The sequence below is a fragment of the Pectinophora gossypiella genome, chromosome 16 (assembly GCF_024362695.1).
Source record: "Pectinophora gossypiella chromosome 16, ilPecGoss1.1, whole genome shotgun sequence".
Taxonomy (NCBI): domain Eukaryota; kingdom Metazoa; phylum Arthropoda; class Insecta; order Lepidoptera; family Gelechiidae; genus Pectinophora; species Pectinophora gossypiella.
The window spans coordinates 6,387,935-6,401,780 of record NC_065419.1 but is presented as its reverse complement, the minus strand read 5'-3'; the positions used below and the strand labels follow the sequence as shown (position 1 = coordinate 6,401,780).

The window sequence follows — 13,846 nt, the reverse complement described above, 5'->3', positions numbered from 1 at the left end:
TCATCTTACAACCTTTTCAGACGTCTTCTAACAATACGAATTCATTCGCTAGCATAACGCAAATAAATAGCCAGAAAATGTTAATACTATTTTCGGGTTTTTTATATGCCTAATACATTTTAATAGGGTAATTTACAATTCGCTGAATTCCACTTTCATTTTCAAAACCGAACTATTTATTACTGTAGTAAATGGTAATCAGTGCGATATTTTAATTGTAGCCGAACGCGTTATAATTTCGGAACATTAATATTCAATTTGAAGGGCTTTCATTATCAGCTGTAATGGTAATCAACGTTGATTAAAGCGGACAGAATTTGATTAAACAGTCTTTTAATATCAGAGATCAAATCTTCGTTGTGAAGCTTTTAATATTGAAATATGGAATAACCTAATATTTTTCGAAGCGCAAGATTGTTATCAAAAACGAATTTTATCTTATATTCTTACAAGTAAAATTAGATTTAATTTTTTTTTTCATTAACTTAATAAAACAGATGTGTGGAAAATCACTATAGATTCAAGCGTTCCCTATACCAGTGGGTCGGATGCATCTATAACCCATTAATGGCGACGGTCTTTTTGAGAGGAAACTGTAGCATCGGAAGCGAACTGGCCAATTCATCGGGCCTAATTGCTGCCACGACAATGACCGTGTTATGAGCCTATCAATGGTAATAAAGAGCTCAGAGCCAGCCATCCGAGTGCATTACGTAGGAAGAACCGCATACCGCAGCGCATACATTACGTCCATACTGGTTGATCAATAGACGTGCTCATGATCGGTTAGCTTGAGGCCAAGTTTTATGCTCACTCGTTCACTATACACGCAAATACCAATAACAAGCTAAAATAAAACGTAAACGCCTCAGAAAAGTTTTATTATTACCCACATTTGGAATATACAAAATTAATTAAACTACTCAAACATTCGGAAACTCGTACGGACAACTTCACATGCTAAAATTAGAGCAAACCAGTTATACAACTATATGGAAGTATCTTGGAAGAGTTACCAATCGGCAATGCTAGCTCATACATAATACATAAACTGCCTATATATGTCCCACTGCTGGGCACAGGCCTCCCCTCAATCAACCGGAGGGGGTATGGAGCATACTCCACCACGCTGCTCCACTGCGGGTTGGTGGAGGTGTTTTTACGGCTAATAGCCGGGACCAACGGCTTAACGTGCCCTCCGAAGCACGGAATCATCTTACTTTTTCGGACAATCAGGTGATTCAGGCCTGAAAAGTCCTTACCAAACAAAGGACAGTCTCACAAAGTGATTTCGACAATGTCCCCATCGGGAATCGAACCCGGACCTCCAGATCGTGAGCCTAACGCTCTAACCACTAGACCACGGAGGCTGTTATAGTAGTATAGTATACTGAGAGGCGATTACAGATATTGCTGACGCAAATAATCCTCATACATAATACTCTGAATGGCCCTCAGCCGTACACTTGACTACTAACCTTGCTCCGCTCGCCTACAAACGTCGGCTGACACCTCACCGCCTCATCTACTCGTTAGTCACCACACAAGGCCACAGCTAGGCTTTGGCACATTGTTAATTCACAGCCAGGCTTACCTTAGAGGGAATTTCGCAACCTCACAGACCTTTATACTAGTTTTACGCCTAGAGCCGCTACAGTGATATTTGATTTTCCAACAGAAAAAAAATTGTGCTCGTTTACGCTCAGATGTTGCAGCTAGCTCCTACATAACGCAGCGCTCTGCAGTTAGAGAACTTGACCTCCTTAAACAAACATGTTTGGTTATATCACATAATTAACACAAGCATTATGTTTGCGAAATAAAAATAGTGGTGTTCACGGTCAAGTTTGAAGGTCAAGGAAGGCAAGGCAATGATTTTTAGAAATGGATATTTTTTTTCGACATGTATTTGATAACGTCTCACTGGGTATTCATAGAGTGATATTGGCGCCACCGCATTGATATAACGCCTATTTTATACATAAAACGTGCTGAGGGTCCGGCATCAAATAATATTCAGTCTACAAACATTGGCGTCACGTAAAACTAGCAAATGGAAAAAAATATCCGAATGAGTTTGTCGGCTTCGCGTTTTCTTTCTACCGTGTCAGCTGACTTTTGATTAAGTCCTTGAAATTAGGACGACGCTTTGAATATGTTTTCACAAAGTACGAAATGGAATAAAAGAAGTTTGAAAAAAGGTGTTTGTACCATTTTATAAATGTCGTTATTTTTACAGCCACATTATAAAACAAAATTATGCACATATTTTTTGATAATTTTACAAACTTGTAACAAGTTTGTTTCATAAAAACTAATTTGGTTTTGAAGTGTTGAGCACAAGGTTTTTTTTATTTGTATGAGCCTGCTCCCACTCGGCCAGATAGCACAACGAACTCTGATTTCGGTTTGGATCGATAAACGTTCATCTGGTCTAGGTATTGAAACTGAAATGTGTCTAGGTCTAGGCCGGCGCCCCACCCACTCAATATATAACTGAAATATAAACCTAGTCTTGTATAAATTAAAATAACAAAGTCTAGAGGTTCATTTACATTAGCGATTTTTTTTCATTAGGAACAAATAACTTTTTTTTTTGTTAGAATAAATGAATTTCGTCGCAATTATTTTTTAGTCTGTTCAATTAACTTGGGTGTCTATAATGGTCTTCTAAAACATCTCTTTGTAATTTAATTACAACTTCTTAATTGGAAACTTTTAACATTTTATAACATAAAGAAATATAAAAGGATTGTGCCAAGCTTAAGAAAATCCGCTTTATCTATTGTATTTAACAATAAATGGAATTTCTTTGTCGCATGTTTTCTTTGTATTGCTCTGTATACAACTAAAACAATCTGTATTTCTATTTCAGGTAATAACTTCTCTTTTGAACACCAGAAAATGATATCGTGTATTCCATGTAAGTAGCGTACAAAAGTAATATTAGTTTTGGTATTTCTATACTACATTTTCTACATACGCCGGTATATCGCGTATTATTTTAAAACCAGACAATGGTTGCGCCACGACTTGGAATTTAGTCCAAAAGCATTAAAACAAAAACAGTTCAAAAAATTATGAGAATGGTGTATGAAAGTCGCCATTTTAAATAGCAAAACTCAATACACAAGTGCATTCAAGGTTGATATTCCTTAGTGGTAGAATGTCATTCCTTGTATAAAACGGATACGAACACATAGAAAATAAACTCTGATATTGTAATTTATTTAAAAAAAAACAAGTATGTACTACGCAGATTCATACATCAATTAATAACAATTAAAATTACGTACCGTGCATATTCCATAAATCGGACCATCTCTTGGAATTATTAAATAAATCTTAATAATTCCAAGTATTAAATAAATTGTGGAATAAATCTGAGGCATGTAATGAAAGTAGATGTATCGTCCAAAAATGTTAGGAATAATAATCACGAATCCAATTTCTCGAATTTCGGACCGGGAATACGAAGAATTCACGGTATTGAGTGACTTCAACAACGGTTATGGGAGAGTGGCTCTCGGAAAGTCGGAGATTGAAGCGTAATGCCGGGGAGAACGTGACGATAACTGTGACACCTGTCCTGACACTGTGAATAACGGCCTTGGCAAGGGGCTCTCAGTATACCACACATCGATATGCTCTTTTAATATATATATTTTTTAAATAGATTCTCTTTTGACCACAATCTAATGTAATGGTAAGAGAGCCTTAAGGTGTTACCTGATATCTGGTTACCTAGTCTTCTTCTTCTTATCGTGTGGATTGTGAGTTGTGGAATACCAGCCTCATCAACCCTGGTGTCAGGGTTACCATTGAGCCGCCAAAAGCCCCTGACATGGCTCATGTAACGACTACTCACTTACATAAGTAAGTAGTAGCCGGGACCAACAGCTTAACGTGCCTTCCGAAGCACGGATCATCTTTCGGACAATCAGGTGATCAGCCTGAAATGTCCTAACCAAACTAGGGATCACAAAGTTATTTTTGTGATATGTCCCCACCGGGATTTGAACCCTGGGCCTCCGGATCGTGAGCCCAACGCTCAAACCACTGGACCACAGACGCCGTTACCTAGTAAATCTCTATTCACTCTACTTTAAATTATCGTTCTAGAGTGATTTTTGGGATAATGGTTATGTAGATAACGCGCGCGTATACGATAATGCACGTTACTATACGTATAGCTTAGAGACATTATCTACCCTAAGTTCTACTTTTAGGTTACAAAATTTCAAAACGCTTTGATCCATTATTAATCCAAAATGGAAACCTAAACGGTTGTACCGGTAATGCTAAAGTAATTCAAAAATGTGGTCGTCATAACTGTACTGCATACCGGGGATATTCTTGCCGAGCGGCCTCTACGGGTCTCTAAATACTCTACATAACAGAGAGAAAATAACACGCTGTTATATCTTCCTCTTACTAATTTGGAACTCTAGGAACTCTAAATACCACAACAATTTCATATATGAAAGCTATCGCCAATTACTAATTACCGGACGTCATGTTAATTTCGAATATAATTAGCTGATGATAGCTTACGAAACTATTTAGGTACCGTTTCGAACGATAAAACGAATTTCATTTTGCAATATATGGGAGACTCCTATCTCGGAGCATCACGAATGCATTGAAAAAATTGGACATGAAGGTAACGGTGCACCTCTGCAATTCTGCGATTTACGATTCTCTGACATACATTTGATCACCGGCGTGTTATAGGAAGGAATATAGGAAATCCGTTTTATGGCGCATTCGATCTTTCCGCGCCTCTTCACATCTTTTTACGAAGCACGAGGTTTTCCATTCATCTCTATCTGTATATTTCTCTTAAAAGCTTTTAGGATGCTGTTTGATATTTGTATGAATCACAGTGTTTTATATGTTTCTTTTTTGATACTGTACTGATATATCTTATGCCCCTCATTTATTTTATAATATATTTTATTGATCGCCTGTTAAATGTTTGTCAAACAGAAGGTGTGAAAAACATTCCCCAACTTCAGAAATAGTCCACACCAGACGTGGAATGTGTCATATAATCAATAAAGTTAAATTGTTTATCGATCGACTTTCGAGTGCATAACAAGTCTAGTTTCCACGAAGTCTAAATATATTTTATAATTCAGTTACCTTCCAAGCCTCAAACGTTCGTGCTACGGGTAATTAGTTTTTGAATCTTCGTCTAACTTAATAATGAACCCAATTTCCTTTGATGTTTCACCTTCATATATTTACTCTCGAATGTACTGTGTGAAGTATTAAACACGAGAAAATAGAATACTGCTTGGAAAATAATTATAACTTGTGGCAATATCTAGTTTCATAACCCGAATGCAATCTACAGTTTCCTATAGGCAGTCGATCGCTGTTTTTTTTTTTTTACATTGGAACGTGGTTTCGCAAGCGGGTTGCAGGGAAGTAGTGAGAACACATTAGCTATACGACAGAATCTAACGGAGATGGAGGTGCGTGGGGGAAATGGTCTGCGGGCGTGCGCCCGCGCAGTCTGGCCACGCTATAATAGATCGTCACCCGTCCCAGTTGGTTTCGGCGCGCGGTGCGAGCACGTGCCTCACTGCAACACACCTGCAAACATCAGTGTTCATGTGCACTGCGATAAAGTCAGTGAATACACCACGTTTCATATTGTGAATAGTTCAACACTAAAGTGCCCTATTATGGAATCGCCCTCCTGCACCTTATTCCGTCCCTTTTCAGGTATGTTTATCATTACATTACGCTTGAGTCTGTTTTTCTCACATATCTTTCTAAGTGGTTATTTATTCACCATTGCGTTTACTTCAAGTACCAATAAGTATTCCACAAGTCTACCTACGTCAGTTATTTAGAATAACAGATATATTTATCTTAATAGTTACTAATGATCGTATGTGATAATTATTTTACACGAACTTTAATAACATTCAGAAATGAATAAAATTTAACAACTAATGACGCTGTGGTATGGTCGGTCGGTCTTGTTTTTGCTATTTACATAAATATTTTTCCAACGAGTGATTAGCACGTTTGCCCTACATACATGGCTGAGTCGCGGACCTTAAAATGAACTACTATTTACAAGCGATAACGCAGTAATACGAACTTGTTTCCGTTTGCAAATAAGGTATTCTAGAGCCAGACAGCTCTTTAGTATTTTCCTATCACAGTAGCTAGAGAGCTGATATGAGTGTTTTGATTTACCGCGTGCCGGTATAACTCGAGTACCACTCGTAACTTTATGACCATCGTAATGGGTCTCCCTTCTTATCGTAAACTTGATCCGTTATTGTGAATCTAAGTGTCTCTCAAGTCTTATCTCAGTGACAGCACCAAACTATTTGTTAATTTATCCGTCAACTCGCAAACAAGTGTTAGACTTAGCAGTAGGAACTGTGCCAAAACTAGGATGACAAACTTAGTGCAGAGTTACTGTGGCCGACTTCATTGGGGTGCCATTACTGTGGCAATGTAGTCTGTGGTGTAATTAGATAGACAAAAGATGTAATTGTGAACTTAACTAATGAAAGGCGATGAAGGAACAGCGTACGCCGCGCCGTTGTACTAGCGTCATACAGATAGCGACGATCGGATGGCACCACATTATAAGAACTAGATCGTCTGACACCGCTTTATCGCTGACCCCCGCCCATAAATTACTCCACCAACAAACAGCACGATATAACCCTTCCAGAAATACGCATGTTTCGCTTATCTCCGTATCAGAACAGCACGGATGTAATATTTGTGTGACCCTTCGTAAGGTCGCTGTGACGTACGAGCATACTGCACATTCGTTTATAGAATTATGTATACCAACGCCACGCACACAAGCTTGCTTTGCTAAATTCAAGACTAGTTTTTTTATGATTCTTTAGAACGCAACTTGATATTGACATTTTGATAAACTCCTTTCAACCGCTCACTGCGAGACCTTGTGTTCGCAAATAGTACGTATTTGGCTGATAATAAAATATGAATTGATGCAATACTGAAAGTAAACAATGAAGGAATTCGGACGAAACAAGTCACATAGTTACGTTTGAATACATTACATAGACACGCACGTGAGGGTAACGGAGTGAATGAATTTTGAAATTAAATAAATTGTCGTTTCAATTAAGTGAGCTTCGTTTCGACGTTGAATATAGTTACATACTGAAAGTGGAAAGCCTTGGTATAATCGAGTAAAGGTACAAGACGAGGTATCTGTGCCTAGTGACGGCCGTCGAATATGATTGTGCAAATCGGCAACACATGCAGCAGGCTCCTCGCTTCTGAAATACTTTTATTGACGCTGTTACATGGGTAATAAATGTTACAGAATTTATAGACTATGTATTTCATATTGGCTATAATGTTGCCGATGAATGACCAAGGTCCTGTTTACGAAGTATCAGGTACCGAAATCTTCAAAGGTAACAAAAGAAAGTCGTGCTTTTAGCAATTCTATTGAGATGTCAGTTACTGAAGATGTGAGAACACAAGACGTTGCTGGTAATGAGGGCACGTACACTCGCTGACAAGGAACAAATACCAGAGGTGTGCGATTCGTGAGCTCGTGCGATTTTCGTCACGTGTAGATACCTTCGACCTTCCCCGTAACCTCGCTCTTCAGTCAAACAGCGAAAATGGTCGTAACAGACGTTACACGCGTCTTCATATGTTTTGTTATTATAATAGTCTGTTTGGGAGGTCAGTAATTTCGGAATTTATAATTTATTAAAACTTTAATTATCAATTCCTGTTACTATAACAATATTCGTTATGTAAAAGTATAAATTCGACATCGTTTATTCGTTATCGTGTATATCTACTATGTAATTTCAATATTTGTTTTCGTCGATTTTCGGCCGTTATTAATAATGTACAGAGAGATATCCTCCTACGTTTTCGCTACAATACCTAGATCCGCCGTTTTATAGATGCCTTAGAGCGGATTGATAATACATTATTCACTGACTACGCAAAGAGTGAGCCCCAGGGGTATTCAAGTTTACCCATGCCCTGGATTAGCGCTTCTCGAGCCAGACTCATTACAGTGAGTTAATTTTGCATGATTCCGACGTCGTTAGTCGCCGAGTATAAAGTTTTAACATTTGTCGCAGTACGCGTACTGGACGATAACCGTCCGCAACTGGGCTGCCCACCACTCGACCAACTTGGGACACCAAACTCGTCCTTATTGCTGTCACATCAACCACAAAAGTACAATTAGTGTAAGATATCTGTTCCTACATAAAAGTACAATCTGTAATCTTGCATACGTTTCTCGAAAGTTTTCCCATAAACACAGTTCAACGACAATTTCTTTACCTATTTCTGTAACCTTAACTTTGCATAATAAAATTATTATAGGTTCACATAGCACGCTACGTTTCGTGTTAGTGGATTTAAATAGGCTCAAGCTAAGCTTTTTGGTTCGATGGAAATACAGATAGAGAGCTGGAATTTTCACAGCTCAAACAAGCTGTGCTTCGTTAGAGCCGGCTTTGGAAAATCCTCTATCGACTTGTTCGTTTGAAACGACGATGAACACAATGCAGCTGTCGAAAGTTGCAATATAAACATCTGAAAATACTCTACATTCCCTCGTGACCGTCGTATATCGGGTCTAGTCTAGTGTAGTACCTTATAAGACGATGAAGAAATCGTTTTTCGCCAAGGAGTGAAAGGATTGGAGCTATAAATCAGTAGTCCTTTCAAGTCTACTGTAAAAGCTAGATCGGGTCGTAGATTACACTGCAGTTAAACACGTTCCACTTGTAACAAACAGTAAAGTGTAGCTCAAATTTTACCTATTATAAATAATATTATAATTCTTTTGTTTTCCAATTCCAATTTCCAACTCATTCGTATACAGAATATTTTACGGTTTCTTTGTTGTCATAACAATGAAAAGGCTTCCCACTTGTCAACTTGCAGTAGTAAAAACATGTTTCCGTGTTCCAATGAATACGTCTTCGACTTTACATTCCATTACCTATCTGACATCAAACGAGAGCCTCATTTTCATTAATACATAACATTATAAGGTCATTTTGTATTAATAAACACGGGAATGTCCATATTTTAGAACGCTTAGGTACAATTTATTCGTTTTCGCTCGGTACTTTTCAAGCTCCAGACAAGATAAAATTAATATTTTCGTTTTAGAATTTTCCTGCCTCGAAATATAAATTTTCGTCATGTCTAAAATATAATTTCATTTTCGATTTAGCGCTCAGCCTTAACCTTTGTCCGTTATATTTGCATGAACACTAGGTGAGATGTGTATCTAAAATGTAGAGGGTCGTGCCGCTTGGTGGAGGACGTTCGCAGATTTTCGCCGACTAAGCTGGTTTTTGTGTCGTCCGAGCGACCTTTGTTGGGTGAAACACATCGGTTCCTCTTCCTTGTTCTTGGGCACAATGCCGGTGCCCCACTTCCGCCGGTCAACCGTTTTGTGTGGTTCAGTACTGTACGCCCTCCTCTTGTAAAAACTTTTCATTTCTCACCGCACTTAATTTCACCCTGTCTCCGAAACTGCGAGAGGCGTCATCGTAAATCAAAAAGCAGTAGTTAGTTACGTATAAGACTTTCAGTGTTGTCACATTTGTTCTTTTTGTCTCTAATTTTACTTTTTTTACATTCTCCTTTGCCACTGTGTCGTTTTAATGTTCATGTAATATAACATTTCCTGTTCTGCATCTTATCTTACGTTATGTCTAATAAAATAACAAATGAACGCAACCAAATAAATCAGTCGATTGTGGGCAATTGTTTACGTTACCAAGTGATAGGAAAAATATGAGGTCAATGCAGTGTTATTAAACATTTCTACTTAAATCGGGATTTAAATATGATACCGGGGTTTATCAAAGCTTATTGCGTTTGTTGAGTAATAAATATAATAATGGAATAAAACGCGTAACATTGGTAGCGGATTTATGGCGGCTAGTAGAATGCATATTCAAAGGGAAGCGAGTTCGAAAAATTTATATGTTTTTTTTATCTAGTGGGAATTCTGCTACGGCGGCGGGTAGCGAGCTTTCATTTTGCTGAAAAGCGCAATTTTCTCCATTCACTATCTTCGTTGCGGCACCCATTTCCTAATGGCGGCTTCGCGTGCATTTAGGTTTTTTATTACGTACACAGCCCAGTACAACAACACTTATTGCATTTCCAACAGACGAACGTTATTGAAATAATCATACATTTGTTTTGTTTTCATTTGTTATGTTTTACTTGTAATACTTCTTATTTCATTTTATATGGCAATATATAAATCGTTAGAATATATTATGTTAAAATAAAACTACAGTACAATCAAAGAGCAAAAGTGCAGTCACTAAGCTCAGCGAATTATTTGTAAACAGTGGTGAAATTACGAAACATTAGTTGTCATAATTATAATATTTATATTTTTGGTCTATTACAGAAATGACATGTAACCAGGTCTTAAGTGCAACCAGTTAATTTATTGCTTTGCAAGAAACTGATTGGACTTTTTCAGATTATCATACCTCACCATGAAGCCCTAATTACATATTTATAAATATTTTACGTACGTACGTATCCCAAATAACGGATGTTTTTATTCAGTGCGATACATTTACGAATTCATTTTTATACCTGCAAAAGCTTGTTGAATATAATAGCCACAAAAAACGTTGAACAATATTTGTGAGTGCATTTGCAATATCCATAAAATATAGCATCCGCGATTGGCTATCGATTCGCTGCCCGCGGTTGAGCCAGCTCTACACTGCACACTTGCAAAAATCCTTTTTGATAAATGGATCCCTACATCGTGTGCTATTAAAAATGACGTCGGATAATAAGTCACGGTTTACTTCCATTCCAATTTCAAGTTTCCATCATTCTTCTGTTGTTTTTTTTTTGTTAACTTATTGTAAGTTTACCTAACTACTTGGCCGTACAAATGGGAAACCACTATTCTTCACCCTCTACGTTCACCAAGTTTCTATTTAGTTTCTTTTTTACCTTTGATGGATTTTGCTCTTGGCCACAAACTTGCCCAAAGGTATTGACGAGGCCTAAGATGGAGCGAGCTCGCCCAGAAGGTGCCAAGGTGCTAGTAAGGTAATAGGTAAGGTGGTGGTGTGAAGGTGCTAGTTCTTGTAATGGTTTTCTAAAGGTGCAAAGTAATTTGGAATGCAAATTCTAGCCGCGTGTAAATGCATGACCTGAGGCTCCGTATTGCAAAACGCCTGCGCACCACGTTACGCAAAGACTTCAGTTTAAATAGTATTATCACTGACTGAAATACTAAACCAAAGGCTACTTACTATGTAAACTTGGTTATTAGAATAATATTAGACTTCGGCAAACAACGCACCAGCTCGAAGTAACAAAAACATACTAGACTATATCTAACTTTATTGTATCCTAAAATTAATATAGTGGTACCTATTATGTATTCTACGATAATAGGCTTCAAACCCACCCCTGAAATCAAAATGATTTCACTAATGGCGTATAATGCATAAATTATGAACGGCATAACCCAATGAGCGGCTATGATATGGAAAATGCTAAAAAAGTTTTATTATATATCTACAGAACAATTTCGTAAAACCTTCATGATTTCAGAGGGAAAAACATGTGGTTGTGAAGTTATGCGACGTTTCGTTGGTTTACGAGAAATTCTGCATTAAATTGTTGAACAAATTCGTTTCGTTTGGTCATAATTTGAATCCATATAGGTATGTTACTAATGGTTAGAGTAAATTCTAAATAGCTAAATATCATACAACATTACATTTGTGCCATTTTGTGATTCCCAAATTCCCACTCCCAGCAAACATGGGGTTGAACGTGTAAAAACACCTTTCGCGGCCATTGATAGCCAGTAGTCACCCAGCGTAGAACCGCATCCGCGAAGCCGGGTGTGTATTATCTCAGCTTTTCACCACGTCATCCGCCACGATTGCTCCAGATATTAATTCCCCATGAATCGGATCTCCCGAGGGAAAATCCTATTTACATAACATCGGATCTCTTACAGATCCGATAATGACTTTCCAACAATCGAATATCCGTCAAGGTTGATTTTATCAAGGGAATAGTAAATTATCTAGAAGAAAAAATAATATTAGCTTTGTGTCTACTAATACTATAGTTTCGTTTTCAATTAAACTTCATTGAGGAGTCGAGGTCTAAGTGGATTCTGGTTATTAAAGTATTAATAAAACGATGTCCTTTGTTTGATAAGGACATTGCAGGCTGATGCGATTGATTGTCCGAAAAAGTAAATGATTCAGTTATGATGTTAGTCCCAAGGTACTAACCCAAACGCCTCCGCCAATCCGCAGTGGAGCAGCGTGGTGGAGTATGCTCAATACCTCCTCCGGTTGATTGAAGGAAGGCCTGTACGTATAGGCTGTTTATGTTATGTATAAAACGTTAAAAGAAACACAAATCACCGGTATTCTTAATATATTTCGTTCGTCGTAAGCCAACACGCCGGAATACGAAATGTAATGCCAAATAACATTTTTATCTTCATAATGAACAGTTTGGTAGAGATTTTCTCATTTAAAATGCGAAGTCGTTACACCCGCGTGCTCAGTTCTGAGTTGTGCACAATAAACTAAATTACTCGGAGAACAAGGGGAGCAGGAGCAATGATATTTCGGTAGCTTCTCGTAGGAAAAAAACAAGAGGGTTGTACGGGTTCCGGGGGGAATACTCGCGCCAGCCCGCGCTGGGAAATAGGATAAGTAGTCTGCGCCTGGATATTTCCATTATAGGTATGCTATTTGCATCAGCCACTCTATCTTCCTTCGCAACATTGTCTTTGCATTATTCCTTGAACAGTTTTGATGCCATTAGTAATTGCTTTGCCCAATATTACTCTTATAATACATAACATAGGATTACGCTTGTATCTCCGAAAGGGTAGGCAGAAGTGTATATATAGTATATGCACCTACTCCTAGCCAGTTATGTTTAAGTCTCATGTAATAGGGAGCGACCCTATTGCAATTAACTGGGCACAAATCCTGGAAGCCACGTGAGACTCGAATTCAGTGGTTAAGAGTCCGAACCGAGATTCGAACTCTTGACTCTACTATGTAAGCCACGCGTTCTCCGAATAGGGCTATCAGGGATATTATTCTAATAGCTACAGTAGTTCGCAACCACCATAGCTCCAGTCTAAATGAGTGCAAAAAGTTGTCTCATTTAAAAAACTTCTAACAATTCTCTAAGAAAACTTGGTCTGAACCGTCGTAAAAACAATTCGAATTTTTCCATCGCCGTTTTCTTTAATGTCATTAAGTGTCTTATCAGGTAATGGGCAAGAAAACGCCAAATCACCCGAGACAAACGAGCGGGTCATCGGCATCGATTCTCGTTTAGCCAGAGTAGCTACCAGGGTACCAGGGCGACATGAGAACAAGACAAATGGCCGGTCAGCTGGCAGGTGAAGAACCTTGTGACGTCATCACGTCGCAGGTGCGCCCCTCGGCACACATGACTCAGGTAGACAGTAGACACCCTTGTGCAATACAAAAGGTTGAAAAAAATTACGATAACCTTAACATAGCCGTGTGATCTTAAAGCAGAGCTTGTTTAATGACAAGAATTTACTTAATTATGCCTTATTTCTTTTGCTGCTGAGTGAAATATTACTTAAGCTTTTTAAGTCATCGGCCATTGCTTAAACTTTAAAGGATAGTTTGAAATGTGTCATTTATCGCGAAGTCGTAGTGCTTTAGTAGAAACATCAAAACTGTGAATTTTTCTTCCAGCGTACAGTTCGCTTGGATGGTGTTTTATAGAGCATATAAATTAAAACGTCCCTAATGGCATCCAGCACTTCCCCGGC

At 38.1% G+C, this 13,846-nt stretch overlaps 1 protein-coding gene across 6 annotated transcripts in view; it reads left to right on the top strand.

Annotated features, from left to right (window-relative positions):
* Window positions 1-13,846, top strand: part of LOC126373580 (protein gustavus) — an 89,273-nt gene that overhangs the window by 50,302 nt on the left and 25,125 nt on the right. Inside the window, exon 1 of one of the 6 annotated variants that reach the window (XM_050019761.1) lies at window positions 5,522-5,733. The exons of the other annotated variants lie outside the window; for them this stretch is intronic. The gene's annotated coding sequence lies outside the window, so the exon portion shown is untranslated. Of the gene's footprint in view, window positions 1-5,521; window positions 5,734-13,846 lie in introns of those variants that run through there. 6 annotated transcript variants of the gene reach the window in all.